Raw genomic sequence first — 20,204 nt, 5'->3', positions numbered from 1 at the left:
CCCCAGGGCCAATTTTCAAAATTCTGGTATCCCTGGAAAAAGGGAATCCTCAGCTATCAACATAGAGCCCTTATGCGCCTGGTGCCCCTGGGCAAGTGCCCATTAAGCCCATACAAAAAGATGGCCCTGCTAGGCGAGGATTGATCAGCAATACTTATTACAGCATAATGCACTTTAATGTATTTAACTGTTAATATATTGGCTTATCTTTGGCATAATTATATGCTGTAATGCAGCTGCAGGTGGGGCAGATGTAACATGTGCAGAGGGAGTTAATGTGGCCATACATCTACAGATTTATTGTCCGATCTGTCTGTTTGGAACAAAATACTGGTAATGGATGAGAGAACTTTGCTTTGAAATGCTGGAAAACTGCCAAAAACTGTCATTCAGATATTACCAGGTATTTGTTCCAACCAGCCAGATCTGACAATCGATCTGTAGATGTATGTCCACCTTTAGATTTGTGTTGAGTTATTTTGTTTCTGTGCAGGGTAAATACCTGCTGCATTATTTTTACACTGCAATTTAGATTTCAGTTTCAACACACCCCACCCAAATTTAACTCTCTCAGCACGTTACATCTGCCCCACCTGCAATGCAGCATTTGTTTTGCCCATTTTGAGAACAAATTTGTACTGGGATCAGGTCTGATTAAGGGCTATTATGCAGTGTTATATTTCACACAGTGTCACCGAAATTCCATTTAGAGTATTTGTGCTTCTTCTATTATAAACACGTTCAGGAGAAAACACACAATATTCACAATTGTGACCATGAAAATGGGTCAATTATTAGGGATTTTTTCTCCCGCCAGTCAGTCACTTTGCACTAGGACAAGCTCGTACTGTTTTTTACTATGCTAAAGTATATTAATGAACCACTCTAAGACATCCTGACATAATTATAACTAGATTGGAGCATCTTCATAGGTTTCATAATTTTCACCTAAAAAGTGAAACTTTAGGCCTCTTGCCAGAACAGAAGATGTTGACTCAGATCAAAATGCTTTTGCACATTTCTTATTCAAGTCAAGTCACAACTTTCCCACACTAGCCGATTTTGAATTTCTCAATTTCAGTTTTTTCACTCCGCCCTACTGAGTATATTGTGCGGAACTAGCGGCTGCTCTTGTCGGGAGAGCGGTCTGATGGTATTGGTTAATATGAGCAAACAATTGGATAGAGCTGCGCTCGGCTCCTTTCTGATTGTGTGTGAATCAACAATAGGTAAAACATGGTTTACGTAACAGAATAATACTCAATCGTGCATAAATGATACAATGCAGGGATGCAATTTGGTTGTACAATTGGATTGGGTACAATTAAATAGGATACAAGGTTTATTAATGAACAATTCATGGTACTTGTGGAGTATCACGGCTCCCATCGTATGGCATCGTATGCCATATGTAGTGGCATACGATGACATACGATGCAATACGATTTTTACCGATTTTTGAGCATTTTTGCTCAAAAATCGTATGCGATCGCATCGGATGCCATACAATGGCATCCGATGCGATGCGATGGCACCCGATTTTGCACTGAAATGCATCAAAATGCATTGAAATGTGTATTAAAGTTGTGAAATGCCCCCAAATGGCATTTTTCATAGTGCACCACCCCCACTATCAACGTCAACCCAAACCGTGGCGAGCGCAGCGAGCCCGCGAGCGGCGGCGGTACGCGTCCTACGACCTTTTCATACCCCCACTATCCACGTCGGCGTGGAGTTGAGAATAGAAAGTGTGGCGAGCGCAGCGAGCCACCGAGCCTGAAGCGTGGCGAGCGGACGCGGATACCTTTGAAGCCCGCGAGGGGACGCGTATAGCTGTGAAGGTATCCGCGTCCCCTCGCGGGGCTCGCTGCGCTCGCCACGCTTCGGGCTCGGTGGCTCGCTGCGCTCGCCACACTTTCTATTCTCAACTCCACGCCGATGTGGATAGTGGGGGTATGAAAAGGTCTTAGGACGCGTACCGCCGCCCCTCGCGGGCTCGCTGCGCTCGCCGCGCTTCGGGTTGACGTTGATAGTGGGGGTGGTGCACTATGAAAAATGGCATTTGGGGGCATTTCACAACTTTAATACACATTTCAATGCATTTTGATGCATTTCAGTGCAAAATCGGGTGCGATCGCATCGCATGCGATTTGATCGTATGCAATGCGATGCGATTTTGTAGCATACGATCAGCATACGATGAAGGTCGTGGGAGCCGTGATACTCCACAAGCAGGGGCGGATTGGGAAATAAAACCAGCCCGGGAAATATCTTGCAGCAGCCCTAAAGGGGGGGGGCCTGGTGTGATGGTGCGCGCCGCAGGCGCGTCCAAATTTTTGTGTGTGTGGCCTATCGGTGTGGGCGTGGCCTATTTCACAATGCCCTATTTTTGCGGCTGTGGGGGCATGACTAGTGGCTCTCTGAGCTGCTGCCTATGTCCCCAGCCCCTCAGGCTGCAGAATAGGCGCATGCGTACAGCGTCTATTCTGCAGCCTGTGTGGCTGGGGAGATAGAGATGGGGGGGTGACAGGAGGTCTCCCAACTGTTCCACCCCCCCCCCCCCCTCGCCATGGGACACTGAGTATGGGCCACCTCCCTTGAACATATTATGCACCATAACAAGAGGGCCCTTTTTTCTATTGAAAAACCTGCACACCTTATGCCACACAGTATTAGCCAATATTCACATTATGACACATGGAATGATCCAAAATTCACAAAATGCCACACAGAATGAGTTAAAAAAAAACATTATGCAGCACCCTACATTACATTATGCATCATAACAGTATGAGCTAAAGTTCACATTATGCAACGGAATGAGAAGACACAGGGTGAGGTTGGTGCAGGGTGAGAGGGGGTGGTGATGAAGAGTGAGATGGGGTGGTGATGAAGGGTGAGAGTAGAGTGGCAGGGTGGAAGAGGATGCAGGGAGGGAGGGGGGATGGAGGATGGCAAAGAATGCTGGGAGGGGAGATGCAGGGTGGCTTAGGACGTAGGGAGGGAGGACGTACGCCACAGGACGCAGAGTGTGAGGGCGGCATGGTGGCACAGGATGCAGGGTAGGAGGGGAAATGCAGAGGATGCAGGGAGGGGAGTCACAAAGTGGTGGAGGATGCAGGGAGGGGAGACTGATGCCCATTATACATATGCCACACAACGTGATGCCCATTATACATATGCCACACACCGTGATGCTCCATTATACATGCCACACACCGTGATGCTCCATTATACATATGCCACACACCGTGATGCCCATTATACATATGCCGCACACCGTGATGCCCATTATACATATGCCGCACACCGTGATGCCCATTATACATATGCCGCACACCGTGATGCCCATTATACATATGCCGCACACCGTGATGCCCATTATACATATGCCGCACACCGTGATGCCCATTATACATATGCCGCACACCGTGATGCCCATTATACATATGCCCCACCCCGTGATGCCCATTATACATATGCCGCTCACCGTGATGCCCATTATACATATGCCGCTCACCGTGGTGCCCATTATACATATGCCACACACCGTGATGCCCATTATACATATGCCGCTCACCGTGGTGCCCATTATACATATGCCACACACCGTGATGCCCATTATACATATGCCGCACACCGTGATGCTCAATTATACATATGCCGCACACCGTGATGCCCATTATACATATGCCGCACACCGTGATGCCCATTATACATATGCCGCACACCGTGATGTTCATTATACATATGCCGCACACCGTGATGCTCCATTATACATATGCCGCACACCGTGATGCTCCATTATACATATGCCACACACCGTGATGCCCATTATACATATGCCACACACCGTGATGCTCATTATACATATGCCCCACACCGTGATGCTCATTATACATATGCCAAACACCGTGATGCCCATTATACATATGCCACACACCGTGATGCCCATTATACATATGCCAAACACCGTGATGCTCATTATACATATGCCAAACACCGTGATGCCCATTATACATATGCCACACACCATGATGTCCATTATACATATGCCACACACCCTGATTCCCATTATACATATGCCACACCATGATGCCCATTATACATATGCCGCACACCCTGATGCCCATTATACATATGCCGCACACCCTGATTCCCATTATACATATGCCACACCGTGATGCCCATTATACATATACCCCACACACCGTGATGCCCATTATACATATGCCGCACAGCGTGATGCCCATTATACATATGCCACACATCATGATGCTCCATTATACACATACCACACACCGTGATACCCATTATACATATGCCGCACACCGTGATGCCCATTATACATATGTCACACACCGTGATGCCCATTATACATATGCCGCTCACCGTGATGCCATTATACATATACCACACAACGGATGCTCCATTATACATACGCCACACACCATGGTGCCCATTATACATATACCACACACCGTGATGCTCCATTATACATATGCCACACACCGTGATGTCCATTATACATATGCCACACACACCATGATGCCCATTATACATATGCCACAGACCGTGATGTCCATTATACATATGCCACAGACCGTGATGTCCATTATACATATGCCACAGACCGTGATGTCCATTATACATATGCCACAGACCGTGATGTCCATTATACATATGCCACACACCGTGATGCCCATTATACATATGTCACACACCGTGATGCCCATTATACATATACCACACACCGTGATGCTCCATTATACATATGCCACACACCGTGATGCTCCATTATACATATGCCACACACCGTGATGCCATTATACATATGCCGCACACCCTGATTCCCATTATACATATGCCGCTCACCGTGATGCCCATTATACATATTCCACACACCGTGATACCCATTATACATATGCCCCACCCCGTGATGCCCATTATACATATGCCGCTCACCGTGATGCCCATTATACATATGCCGCTCACCGTGGTGCCCATTATGCATATGCCACACACCGTGATGCCCATTATACATATGCCGCTCACCGTGGTGTCCATTATACATATGCCACACAACGTGATGCCCATTATACATATGCCGCACACCGTGATGCTCCATTATACATATGCCGCACACCCTGATTCCCATTATACATATGCCGCACACCGTGATGCCCATTATACATATGCCGCACACCCTGATTCCCATTATACATATGCCGCACACCGTGATGCCCATTATACATATGCCGCACACCCTGATTCCCATTATACATATGCCACACAACGTGATGCCCATTATACATATGCCGCACACCCTGATTCCCATTATACATATGCCGCACACCGTGATGCTCCATTATACATATGCCGCACACCCTGATTCCCATTATGCATATGCCACACACCGTGATGCCCATTATACATATGCCGCTCACCGTGGTGTCCATTATACATATGCCACACAACGTGATGCCCATTATACATATGCCGCACAACGTGATGCCCATTATACATATGCCGCACACCGTGATGCCCATTATACATATGCCGCACACCCTGATTCCCATTATACATATGCCGCACACCGTGATGCCCATTATACATATGCCACACACCGTGATGGGTTGCCAGCCAATAGCAGCACACATTTACATGACACCCCCCCTCCCTGCACATATGAACATGTCACCCCCCCCCCCCCCCACACACACACACATACATATTAACATGTTACATAGTACACACACCCCTCCCCAGCACATTAACATATAATGCCCATCCTCAGCCCACATTACATACCTGGCTGGCTTGCTGTAGAACTGCTCCTGGCTCTGCCCATGCCTGGCTGGCTCTTCCAGTGTATGGCTGCTGCTGCTGCTATAGGGTGGATAGTAGAAGGGTGGGCGGCGCTGCACACTACTCATTAATTCTACCGCCCATCCTGTTTTGAAAAAAACTTGCGCTGCCTGCTGGGGACTGGGAGGGATCAATTCAACAGCATCACAGATGCTCAGAGGGGCCGCGGGAGCTGCTGCGTGCGACCGCGCATGCGCACCAGCGCTCCCGCGGCCAGTATTACTGCTGCACGGGATGAGGCTGGCCGCAGCCATCTTAGTTGTGGGCAAAAGTGCTGTGGCCGCGGCCGCTAACCGTGGGGATAGCGGTCGGGTGGTCCGCGGCCCAGCCAGGGGGGATGAGCGGCCGCTACATGGCTGAAATGGGCCGGCCCACCGGGAAATAGCCCGGTTTCCCGGTGGGCCAATCCGCCCATGTCCACAAGTACCCAATTCATTAAGTAAACCTTGTGTATTGTGTATGTGTATTGTTCATTAAGTAAACCTTGTATCCAATTTAATTGTACCCAATCCAATTGTACAACCAAATTGCATCACTGAATTGTATCATTTATGCACAATTGTTTGTTGTTTTATTAAGTAAACCTTGTTTTACCCATTACACTGCATTGTTGATCATTATTCACACACAACCGCAAAGGAGCCGAGTGCAGCACTATCCAATTGTTTTCCCATGCAGATGATTGTAAATCAGTGATGTTATCTATCATTGGTAACATTGATGGTGACCATCACTGGGTAACCCACCCTAGGCTGGTATTTTGTTTGTTGTTTTTATATAACTGGATCCTCAATTTGATTTCAAGGTAAACGCTGAATGGTTTCAAATTAAAAAAAAAAAATGGTTAAAGAGAGCGGTGAGTGAGGAAATCCCATCAGCCTCCAGGTACTGTGCTGATCACATCACACTGCTGAGAAGCGATGCAGTGAATAAGGTACTGATAATTATCTGTCTGCATGTCGCTAAACCTCCCCGTCAGGGCCTCACCTTCTACAGAATAAAATCTAGGCCTGTAGTGGAGCTTTCCCAACTGGATCAGAATTGCTGTTGATTTAAGCTTTAGAGAATATAATTGCTGTGCAGGGAACATAATGTCATCTACCAATGGGCCGAAAGAGAAAAAAGGTTAATAATTTCATGTACGACACTTACATATACAAGGCCTGGTTAGCTCTCTGCAGCGGATACTGCCTTTTCCCAAAGTAGTGTTGCTTAGCACCTGCATTTATCATCATACAGTATATATTATTTCTGGAAGGTGATTTTTGGTGGCGATCTCTTTTTCTCCCTTCATACTTAACCAAAATCAGTCAATGAGGTATCCACGGTGAATCACTTATTTATATACGAAGAAGTCATGCGTAACCTCAGGAACAACGCAGAGGTGAAAATTGTAGTATAATAATAGAAAATACTACATCCCCTCCATCACCACCTCCTTCCCAATCGCTAGCATGGCCGATAAGGAGTCCTTGTGGGAAGGGGGTGTGACCTCATGGCCCGACCCCATTTTTATCATTCTGTGGCATGCCCATCATTCCCTGAGATGTTGAGCTTCCCCGTGTGATTCATGAACCTCTATTGAGAATGTCGGCCTCACTGACACTGAGGAGGAGCCAAAAATGTTTGTGACACCTCTGGGTCACCTGCATTCCTACGCCTCCAGCGTTTAACAGTTACTAGGGTTTGTCATAGACCATATACGATTCTGAATCATTGATGGTTTATGGCAGATGCTTTGTGATATATATAAAGGTTTCTATTTCCTCCCTTCTTGTGTATTGTGGCCAAGCCTGAGGAAGAAACATGCGTTGTTTTGAAACATGTTGGCCATATAGAGATTGAGGATTTTAACAGGAAGCTTAATACAATATGAGTACTGGTATGACCTGTTTACACAAAAGATACCTTAATGTGAATTAAATAATCTATTTTTGAAGTGAGTGGGGTATGGAATATCATTTTGGTATTACAACCTGTGTTTTATAACACTATTTTCTGACTATACTACACATATGGGATCATTTTTCTTGGTTTCGTGCAATCTCTGACTGATTACCTGTGGATTCACAAGCACATCAATACACAAAAAAGAGGAAAAAGAAACCTTTATATGAGTCACAAAGCATCTGACTACGGGCCTTATTTTGGTTCATTCTTTCTGACAAAATCCTTCTTAGATGGACAAAACCATGTGCACTGCAGGGGGGGCAGATGTAACATGTGCAGAGAGAATTAGATTTGGGTGAGTAATTTTGTTTCTGTGCAGGGAAAATACTGACTGCTTTATTTTTACACTGCAATATAGATCTCACTTTGAAGTAAAACCCCACCCAAATCTAATTCTCTCTGCACATGTTACATCTGCCCCACCTGCAGTGAACATGGTTTTGCCCATCTAAGAAGGATTTTGTCAGAAAGAATGAACCAAAATAAGGCCCTACGTGAGATCAGGTATGATGCTGTTCCCTGCCTAAAGATACGTCGATATGATTCAATAACCCTATGTTAAAGTGAGTTAAAGTGATTGGGACCCAGACATAGGAGATAGAGGAGAGTATATTCATTATTTACACGATTCCATAGAGTAGCGCCATAAGAAGCGTAATATATATTTTTCTACATAGAAACCTCCCGCTGTTCTGCCTTGTAATCCTAATCTCTTACTTTTCAGATTCTGCCAGGGGTGCGAATAAGGAGCTTCTGTGCAAGAACAGTGGTTTGCTGTTATCATTGTGATTGGCTGTAACTGATCAGATGTCCCTGCTGACGTCTCTCATTATCCCCCTGGTGGGAACCCCTTGAGAGCACAGAGAGAGACATGGCAGCACATGATCATAAACAGGGTCTCCTTATCTATGCTGATGTGCACTAATCCATAGCCAGCTGCTGCTGATGCCAGTGGTGAGTGACTTTATGGTAAGAATGTTTGTTAGTATGGTAAATGTTATATAACACATTTGTTTAAACTGGTGTCCCTAATGATTTTGCTTAATGCTATTATGCAGGCCTGGCCAATCTGTGACTCTCCAGCTGTTGCAAAACTACACATCCCAGTATGCCCAGCCACACTTTTAGCAATCCCTACCAACACTGTGGTAGTGCATGCTGGGATGTTCAGTTTCACAACAGCTGGAGAGCCGCAGTTTGGCCTGGTCTGCATAGACAAAACTAGAAATATGGTAATGGGTGGTCCCAGATCCAAATATTGAAGAGGTTGGAACTTAGCCCAGCAAAGGTCCAAAGGAGGCGTGTCACCACAAAAAGGGGTGTGGTATTACATATTAGACCGCACCCTGTAATGCCCATTTCACATAAGGCCACACAGCATAACGTCCATTACACATTGTGCCACATATCATGATGCCCATTACATTCTATATAACAAACCGTAATGCCCATTACATATTTGACACATAAGTGCCACTTACCTACATGCTCATTGCTAGGGGGTTCTTGCTTGATGCCAGGGGCTTAATGCTCGATGCCAGGGGCTTCATGCTCGATGCCAAGGGTTCTTCATGCTCATTGCCAAGGGGGACTACATGCTTGTTACCAAGAGGGAATTGTTAAATGCATATTGCAAAGGGGAGGGAGGGGGGAATTGCTTGTTGCTAAGGGGGAATACATGCTTGTTGCCAATAGGGAGTGGATTGTTCATAGGCAAAGGGGGAGTTAAATGCTCATTGCAAAAGGGGAGTGAATTTGCTTGTTGCGGGGGGAGGGGGGATTGCTCGTTGTCAGAGGGGAGTGAAAATGCTCATTGCAAAGGGGGGGAGGGAATTGCACATTGCCAAGGGGGAGGGAATTGCTTCTTGCCAGGGGGGGGGGGGGTGACACCAGATGCACACAATTTAAAGAAATGACACCCGGGCAGAAAGAGCGGCCCGGCTGTATAGTCACTGTCTAAGCAAAGCAGCATATCAAAAAGTAGGCAAGTATGCATTTAATACAAACTATACACTAGCATTTACACAGACAATGACAGTGACTGACACATATCAATGGCACCAAGATAGAACAGACATTATTCACAGATATAATCTACCGACACGTCCATGTCGGTTCTCCATTGATTCAGTGTTATAATTACCAAGCGGAAATTACACTTCAATTTACAACCCTTTGTGGCATGTTGCCTGAATGCAGCAGATTGTGAAAATGTTGGGTACAGTCACTGTCACTAAGGGTCATTTACCAGCACAAAACATTCAGTTTGTCCGCCACCCATATGAACCCTTGCGCTGCCTCGTTCCGCTGTATTAAACTCAAACGCAGAGACAGATCTGTGGCATTGCAGGTTTCTGACAGGAAATCTCTGTTTAGCAAAAGTAAAACTATCAGCTCAAAGTTCCGCAAATGAATACCTTCAGAGTTTCGCAGCTGAAAGGCCCCACCCCTCATAGGGGTGTGGCTAAATAAAGCAATTAGAGTAGATTGACATAATTAGGCCCCTCCCCTCTGAAGGGACTGTGGATTCCATGTAGTTATCTTTCTCTTCATGTGTCTGCCGCAGGAACAGTGGCGTAACTAGGGCAACATAGCCCAAGCGGACCTGGCCAATGGCATGAAATCTGCTAAAACTCCCTCCAAAAATGGCCGCTGCCTCAGAGGAGACAGATGCTAGAGGTCCTAATGTTGGGGGAGCACAGCGCATACAGTGCTACCTGAAAGTGCCATAACCTGGAAACCCTGGCACACTGTGAGCATGGAACCCCCTGGCAGCAAGCATGTAAACCCCTGGCAATAAGCATTTAATACCCTGGCACCGAACATAAAACCCCTGTCAATGAACAACAAACCCCTGCAATGAGTATGAAACCCCTGGCAATGATTAAGAAACCCCTGTTAATGAGCAGGTAGGTAAAAAACTTTATAATTAATGGGAGGGGCCACCAGGACCCGCCCCTATCTGCTGCATGCCTTGTTGACGATATAGTCCGTATTGAGCTACAACACAGGCAACAGGGATGGGGGTTTCGTTAACGAGCATGCATCTATACTGATATTAAACATTCACACTAAACAATTTTTTTTTTTTATATAACACTCAGAAGGACAAAAATGAGCGATATCTTTTAAGAAGTCATCTAGTGTGTATGGGGCTTAAATCTACAGTTTGCTAGGCCAGATTAATTCATCAGATAGTTACTTATGGTAGACCAGATGATGTGTGAAGATTACATTGGCTCTTTATGTTTGTTTATTAAAGATACATGGCCCAAACAGTTGTATGTCTGGATCATACTTACCTACCCTCCCAGAATGGCCGGAAAGCTCCCAAAAATAGGGGCCGCCTCCCAGGCCTACCAGCGAAGGTGGGCAAGGCCTCTGCATTGCTGCTAAACTACCGCAACCCTACACTATGGTGGAATCTAAGGGATCAAATGCCCTGGCAAATCTCCCGGCTTGCAAGAGAGAGGGGGAATAGCGGCATCTTATGGCCCCTCTCTCCTGGACCACAACGGCGCACAGAGATAGCCGCCAGACCCAAAGCGAGTCCAGCGGCTCTCACTGTGCGCCAATCGGGAGGTGGAGCCTCCACATACAAGAAGAAATTGGCCCCTCTGGCCACGCCCCACATTTGCCAGAAGTACCAGATGGCCATTCCGGGCCTGGTCACGCCCCTCTACTGTGCTATATCTGATACACTTGCTTTGGCCACGCCCCCAATGCGGCACCTCCTACATAAGCCCACATAGTAGGCAAGTATGTTCTTGATGCTCCTTAAAATACAAATGTAACCAAACCCTATACAGCCTGTCTATATTTCAGTCAAACATATTGCTCTTTTTTTTTTTTTATATAATAATTTACGCAGTATGTGCTGCTAATTTATCGTGTTAATGACTCGGATAACTCTTGCAGGGATAAAAGGCTTCTGCCAGGTTAAGTCATTTCAATTTATCCTATCCGTGTAGTGCTGTTATCTGACTGTAAGTCGTGCCCCTCATTGACGGATCGAAAATGATCCCCCAAAGTCCTCTTCTCCTGTCATCCTCTGAGTAATCTATCTCCGCAACTCTGGACTGATTCCAGGAAAAGAAACAGTAGACTATTGTAAAAAGATCTGAATCAGCCTTTTAACATTTTTTACTGAACTTTTCTTTGCGCTGGATGATTAAAACCTCTTGGGTTTATTGTTGGAGTGGAGAAAATGGTTCATTAACTGAGCTCACCAGCAAAGGGGCCTTCCGTCAGATGACAGTAGGGAAGATGTATTGATATTCTTTTTATCAGCACTTTAGCTGCTACCATGTCTGACCTTAATTAATAAATTAGCAGCTTGCAAGAAATGAATGTGCGTTTCGCTGGCTGGGGCAAAAAAACTATTAAGATAAAGACATTGTTATTTCAGCTGGCGTGTAAAGGTTACTTAGACCTTAGGAAAGAGGCATGCGCCTCGCACCGGGGGAGAGCGGAAGGGGGCATACCGGCAGCTCATAAAAGTACTTAGCATGCCCCCACAATGGGAGAATGTGGGCATGGCACTTAACGGATAGAATGAATGTAATACAGTACAGGAACAATGAAGTACAGAAAAGTTTTTCATAAACAGGAAAGTCTTGAGTTTGTTTTTGAAGGATTCTAGAGTGGGGGGCCTCTCGAACTGTGCGGGGGGAGTGAGTTCCGTAGAGTCGGAGCTGCATGGAACTCACTTGCCCACCCAGTTCGAGAGGAATGTTTGTTCATCAGGAATCCCCACAAGAAAGTTTGGACTTTGTTGACTTTTGGTTGATACCCTGTAAGACAAGGCCTCCTAGTACGTACCAAAAATGATCAGCATAGAACTGGGCTTCATTGATGTACTGGACAGGTGACAGACAAAGATATAATTGATACACAGACTATGAGGGTTGGTGGGGAGATAAGTGAGTGCCACAAAAACTAAAAATAGGTATATAGGATATAAGCACAGTAAGGAACACTGTATCAGAGTGATAGCGGTCAGTGGCAGAACATCTGGTGCTTTGCACAGGGGCCTGCTATAATAAGGGGTCTATGTGTCACCCGCCAGTTAGAGGAGGCAGCACAAAGCTCTCCTCCAAGATGATTAAGGGCCAGATACACTAAGCTTCAAAAACTGATAAAATGGATAATGATAAACAGCCAGCCAATCAGCTCCTACCTGCCATGTCACAGACTGTGTTTGAAAATGTCAGGCAGGAGCTGATTGGTTGGTTGTTTTGAATTTTACCACGTTATCACTTTTGGAAGCTTAGTGCATCTGGCCCAATGGCTGTTGCAATTTAGTGTTTTTCAGCTTAATGTTGCATCAGACTAGGTACATATGTGTTCTAGTGTGTGTTATATAAGAAATGAGTGTGAATAAAAAAAAAAAAATAGTAACGTTTTTAAAAGGCACCATTTTTTTTAAATTTGCCCTGGTTGCAATCAACCCTAGTTATGGCTCTGCCAAGCAGTGCAACCAAGGGAGGCAGTGGTGTGGATTTGATGATTGGATGATTTGATAATGTGGAGAATCCAGACCAGATTTTGGAGCAGTAGCAGCACGGACTGTGTAAATGTTAGCATTACTGCGCTGACAGCGCTGAAATCATGGGTTCAATTAAAACCATGGGGCCTTATTCTAGTTCACTCTTTCTGACAAAATCCTTCTTAGATGGACAAAGCCATGTGCATTGCAGGGGGGCAGATGTAAAATGTGCAGAGAAAATTAGATTTGGGTGTTATTGTGTTCCTGTGCAGGGTAAATACTGGCTGCTTTATTTTTACACTGCAATATAGATCTCACTTTGAAGTAAAACCCCACCCAAGCGCAGTGCACATGGTTTTGTCCATCTAAGAAGGATTTTGTCAGAAAGAGTGAACTAGAATAAGGCCCATGGCCTTAACTGTGCAGAGTTTGTATATGCTTCCTGTGCTTTGGTGGGTTTCCTCCGGGTACTCCCATTTTCCTCCCACAATCCAAAAATATACTGGTAAATCAATCGGCTCCCAACAAAAATTAACCCTAGAATGTCTGTGCGTGTATATGTGTGGTAGGGAATATAGATTGTAAGCTCCACTGTGGCAGGGACTGATGTGAATGTTCAACTATACTCTTTAAAGCGCTGCGGAATATGTATATGTAAATAGCTGGAAATAAATAAATAACCAGCAGCACCTGTGCTCTTCTGATATGTGTTTCCAGTAGGGATGTGCATCGGCCACTTTTCACGTTTTGGGTTCTGATTACCTTCAGCTTTATGGCCCTTATTCTGATCGGTGCGTACTTTTTGGAATTCTTTCGGATGGCGTTTTTTAGCCGTCTGCGCATGCGTGGAGAACGCGACGCGCATGTGCCACGCATGGTCTCCGTACTTGTTCTCAATAATACCGTACAGAAATGTGCACCGCAATCATTCGGCCAATATGGGTGTGTTATGGGCGTCATGCGGAATGACACAGGGGCGTAGTTTCAAAGTGGGCTAAACTGGGCGGAAACATGGGCGGACACGGGGGAGTACACATATTATGGTAGGCGTGCATTCGGACAGCACGCCGAATGCACGCGAACGAAAAGGGTAGAAATGTGCGGTGTCCAAAAGGCTACTATTGCTTTGCGGACACCACTCGGTCATGCGCTAGGCAATCGGAACGCCTAATGAGGACGGACGCACCTCAACCAATGTCACCTGAACACAATACAATCACATACTTTACCCATTACTTGTTAATTACACGCTTCTCACTGCTACAATTGGAAGCATTGCAGCTTAAAGGGAACATTACATGCTGCACTTGTCACACACTTTTACACTGCAAATAATGAACACAGCTTAATATTATTAATACTAATACACATGGCACTTCTGCATGTATCAATTAATACAGACATTTGTGGGGCCAAAATAATATTTATTAAAGACACTTTGGTAAAAATGTAAAAAACAACACAAAACAAATGGGACCATAACAGGCCAAAAAAGAAATAATATAGAAGAAATAGCCACAGCAGAATCATTAGGAACACATCAGGTGGCTTCACAACAAAAGTACAGCACCAACACTTCAAGTACAGCACACAGTAATGGTAGCCGAAACAGGGCAACACAGGAACCAAACATGACATTTGAACCGCAGGGAAATGTGGTGACCCTGGGCACGGATGTTGACACAGGATGCTGACACACACAGCTCAATGGAAGATTTGGGAAGACATAACGGTGGAGATTAATGGGGACACAAGTTCATTTGCGAGCACGTTTGCCCCTGGCAGGCTCCTTGCCACGTGCAGCAGGTCTTCGGCCTCGTCCACGGCCAGAGTCAGATGGTGCCTCATGTGGAGCACATGCTGGTGAGGGGGTGGATGTTCTTCCCCCTCTGGCAGCAGGGAGTGATGGTGTTGGTAATGCACCCGAAGCGGGTGACATTAGGGCCCTATTGCTTGTAACTAGCTCCACCATAAGTTCATTATGGCGGAGGAGGAGGTCATTTTGCCGCAGGGCTTGATCAGCCAGCACCTGCAGGCTAGCAGCAATAGCTTCATGGCTGGTACTCATCGCTTGCTGGCTGGCACTCATAGCCTGCAGGCTCTCAGCAATACTCTGCTGGCTGGTGGTCAAACCCTGCAGCACCTCCTCGGCCCTACGCACCCGCTCGAATGCAGACTCTCCCTGCTGCACAATACTATCCAGCACACGGCCCCACATGGACAATTCAGCCGCGGACAATCCCGGCGGCTGCTGCACGGGCCTGCTACTGGGGCCAGGTGGCACAGACTCCACGGCCTCCTCAAGAGAATCTGGCCCAAGCGGTGGGGATGCTGTTGAACGAGAAATTACCAATTACCACACATTCCGTGCCAAATGTTAAACATCTACTTATGGCCTGGCAAATAATTACCTTCAAGTGTAGAAGCCATCACTTCCGCTGGGGACTCGCTGTCTATAGTGCTCACCCCCCGGATCTCCTCCACTGCTATACAGCACTGGGCCATCTCTTCCAGGGGGGTGAGCTCCAGCTTGGATGGCATGGGGCCAGCCCCAGAGGTGTGGCTGTGTTCCCACCGCTGGGTCAATTTCTTCTTGAGGTTGCCTTTGAAGTCGTGCCACCTGCAATCAAAGTGTACATATTAATACATGTAACTACTCATGTTTGCTGTAGCACCCATTGCAATCTGAAACATAATACAACATGTGACTATTGACACCAAACTTACATTATATTCATTTTTCAAACCAACCCTTAGAAGATACAAAAACAGTCACCCTCCAATAACTATCAATTCAATGTCATGGCCAACATGTCTGTGCCTCCAAGCAACGTGAACACCCATTGACCAACTCCATCTAATATTGAATGTTAACATTACTGGACTTGTCCTACTCAAATGTAACACACATGTACTTGCCTCTTCTTAACGTGCTCCGTCTGACGAACTTGTGGAGCCACTGCATTAATCTCCGCCGTTATCTCCTCCCAGATCTTCCATCTCCTTGTTTGTGTCAACTTCACCGCTGGGCACTCAATTAAATCACGTGCCCGGGTCACCAGGATGTCAAGCTCCCGCGGTTCATATGCCATGTTTCTTGTGGTTGGTTCCTCTGTTGCCCCACTGCGGCCACGGGCACGGCCACGGGCACTGCCACGGCCACTGGTTGCTGTACCTGAAGTGCTGGCCTGGCTACTCTGTTGGGAAGCCACCTGCTGTGTTCCCAATGATTCTGCTGATGCTGAGGATGGCCCTGCTGCTGATTGGGCTGATGTGGATGGGCCATCTGGGTGGTCTGGGTTGAGGGGCACATAGGTGGCGTTGGCCTCCATGCGTGCCAAGAGATTCTGCACCACCTGGTCTCTTTCTGACTCTGAGCCTGGCATGTTTGCAACAACTGTTTGCCTTTCTAGGACAACTTTAAATACTATTTCTGTAATTGGCGTTAATCAGCTGCAACCTGTGTTCCGTACGGCCGCGTCCCATATGCCAGCGTCAACCGTGCGGCGCATACGTCCCGCCCCTTGGTGTTGAAAAATATTTCCCAAAAACATGGCAAACTCAGTAAGTCTGATTTATTTGCTAAATGCAGATTCCAACACCAATGACCAAATACAACTGAGGTCAGACATGCAATGTATATTTGAATGTACTTCTGTACTGTGCACTTGTTTGCTATGTAGTACAACTGACACTACTCATTCCATACTGTATGTCAATCCAGTCCACCACTTAGCCACAAGTAATCAGTGCTAGCATCCAAATCACATGTGAAAGCACTCCACATTCAGGTTAGATGCTAGCTACTTTTCATTCCACCTCTGTAGTAGGGGCCAGTAGAAGGTAAGTGTACACATGGCAGCATGTGGAGTTAGGTGTAAGTGTCTAGAGATGCACACTATTTCACCAGTTGCTTAGACCCATGTTTGGTGAATGTTATAGATTAGATATAATGTGTTTCCATCTTATTTTACACTGTTTAGGATGGGTGTGCAATGCAATGGGTTAGCCGTCTGTTCGGGCGCATACACGCTGTTAGTGTACAAATGAACAATAAAGTTAATACCAAATATCACTCTGATCAACCAATGACAGCACATGATTGTTTGATTTGTGCCATTGCTAAGATGGCGGCTTATGGCAGAGCAGCACCCTTTTCTGCAGCCGAGCTGAGGACACTGGTCTCCGTTATGGAGACCAGGCTGGGTCGTGCGGGCCCATTCATAATGAATAGGCAGAAACGTTCTGCCTATGCGGTGGCCCGCCGGCGGATATACGCCCGCACCCATGTGCGGCGGACCATCGCTCAGCTTGAGCGGCGGTGGTCCGACCTCCGGCGCAGGGAGCCAGAGAGGCTTCAATCCATAAGGGCCAGCATTGCTAGATGTGAGTATTTCAACAGTAAATGTGGATTTGTACATGATTGCTTACCTGACATTATTTAATCCACTAAGGTCAGCAGCCTGATCATGAGTTAAACATGGCATACAATATATGAGTGCTACTTCCTGATTGACACCCTGTAATGGTCATAAAATATGTTATTGGGGAGGATTAATGCTTGTGATGCTTACAATGGCCCAAATGTCACAGCATACCTGCCATGTTACAGGCTGTGTTTTGTAAAGGCCACTGAGGAGCTGTTTGCATGTACAAGTATCAGTACCTCTAACCTTTGCATTTATAGGTTGATAAGGCTTATTACAAATTACCACTAATTTGCCCTTTTTTAATTTTTCACAAACACAGCACGTGCACGAGCAAGGCAGGCCCGGGAGGAGGCAGAGGCGGGCCAGGCCCAGGAGGAGGCAGAGGCGCCCCAGGCCCAGGAGGAGGCGGAGCCAGCGATGGGTGAGGAGGAAGAGAATGAAGAAGGGGTGGCAGAGGAAAGTGATGGAGTGGAGGAGGCTGAGTGGCCAGTGGAGGCAGAGGTGGCAGCCGAGGAGGAGGTCGTGCCGGCCGAGGAGGCCCAGGAAGAGGGGGAGGATGAGGAGGCCTGTGAGGTGGAGCAGGCGGACGAAAGTGGTATGTATACATAAAGATTCGTTATTCCTTTTGTCATCCACTATTTGATATGTAGCACTGTTGATTCAAATGTGTTTGAAAATACCATAAAGGCAAACAACAAATTGGGTAGCAACAGACACACTTTGGGGTTAGATAGGGTGCCCAAACCATCCCTTTCATCCTGGACACATATTAATGACACAGGTTGTGCGGATGGCTTTCAGGTCGAATTGAAGTGCCACTGAACCTGTGTAGTTAATCTGTATCCAGGAAGAAAGTGATGACTTGCTCATGTAAGGGTTACATGTCCCTGCTGGTTGCATACAATCTGTAGGCTCATATAGGTGAGTAGAGTTTACTGGTGAATGATCTTTGTAAACTAGATTCAGTATGGCATAAATGGAGTATGGCCAGGCGTGGCTTAGACTAGAGTAACAAGTGGTGAGTGCCCCTGGGCCCTCCTCTAGCTAACCACCCCCTGCGGTCTGCATGTATGTTTTTCACCATAATTGTGTGTGTATTTGGTCTTAGTAATGCTTTTGAGCATGGGAGTGGGTTAGTGCTGCAGCTTCCCCTAACTGGCATTCTGACAATGATTTCTGGAGCAGACCATCAGCAGCCAAGCCATGCTTGATTGCACAAATGTACTGAGCATTCCGGAGAGTTGTGTAACTCCCCTGCCAGGTTCCATCATATAACCGACACTGAACTTTGTTTGCAGAATTGTGATTGGTGCAGCGCGTGGCATGCTTCTCAGAGCTTAGTCATGGGTGGGTTTGGATTGAGAAGGAGCAGTATGACTGTGAGGTGTTCTACAGAGTAAAGGGTAGAGGGCCAAAATCAGGCTTTCCATGTAGTATGTATGCATGTATGTATAGGTGTATGTCTCATATATATAGGTAGATATGTGTGTATATATATATAGTTATATATAGATAGATATATATATATATATATATATATATATATATATATATATACACACACACCTCTCAGAATGCATGTTTAAAATGTAGGTTTGACTATGTTAAATGTATGCATGAATATCATTAGTCATTTTTCATTTTTAATTTCCTCCACAGATGAGCCTGCCCAAGCAGAGGAGGGTCGCCGTGGGGCCCTCCTTAGAGTCAGAGGCCTGATGAGGGAAATGTTGGTCCTAATGGACGAAATAATTGATGGGGAAATTTGATGTTTTTGTTTTTTTTTACCGTTCTGTATTAATAAATCGTTCTTTAAAGTTGAAAGTTGTCAGTGTTTTTTTCTAACATGCTAAAGTATATGTGTAACTTGTTTAAAATCTTTAAAATAAGCAAAATGTACATAGTGTATCTAGATGTATGTTAGGGTCACATGCTGTAAGGGTTAATGTGTGTCATGAATGTAGTAGGAATGTGGGTCAGTATAGATGAGCATTTAATTGATTGAAATTGCTAACAATCCCTTTTTCAGGAGGTTGCCTAATAGCCTAAGTGGGTCATGTGATCGCTGTGTGTACTCAGTACAAAAGTGTTGGATTGTGCGTAAATACTCCGCATCGGGGCGTACGGACAGCTTCCTGTACGTTCTGACGCGGTAAGACCGTGCTTGTGCGGGAAGACCGTGCAAGAATCTATACGTTTCCACCGCACACGCACGGTTTGTATGTCGTCCGTACACACGCCCTGTTCTTAAAGAGTGAGTCCGTCCGAATGCGGAGGACACGTGGGCGTTTCTACGGACGATGCCCGCACGCCGCCGCACAGCGTGGCGTGCGGACCGCACCGTAAGAATTCGGGAATATCCGCACCGATCAGAATAAGGGCCCATGTTCTAATGGGTTTTGCTTAAACACCCCCTAAACGTTTTGGGTTTTGATTTTTTTTTTTAAAGCATAAAAACTATTATTAAC

General features: G+C 46.0%; 1 long non-coding RNA gene across 1 annotated transcript; it reads left to right on the top strand.

The window, feature by feature from the left end:
- Nucleotides 1–6,670: 6,670 nt before the first annotated feature.
- LOC146062453 (uncharacterized) lies at nucleotides 6,671–19,789 on the top strand. The gene is made up of 4 exons (XR_014471325.1): nucleotides 6,671–6,802; nucleotides 8,543–8,772; nucleotides 18,056–18,331; nucleotides 19,396–19,789. It is a non-coding gene; the product is annotated as an uncharacterized LOC146062453 (long non-coding RNA).
- The last annotated feature ends 415 nt before the right edge of the window (nucleotides 19,790–20,204 follow it).

The sequence above is a fragment of the Crinia signifera genome, chromosome 3 (assembly GCF_055691185.1).
Source record: "Crinia signifera chromosome 3, ASM5569118v1, whole genome shotgun sequence".
NCBI lineage: Eukaryota > Metazoa > Chordata > Amphibia > Anura > Myobatrachidae > Crinia > Crinia signifera.
This window is presented reverse-complemented; position numbering and strand designations above follow the sequence as displayed.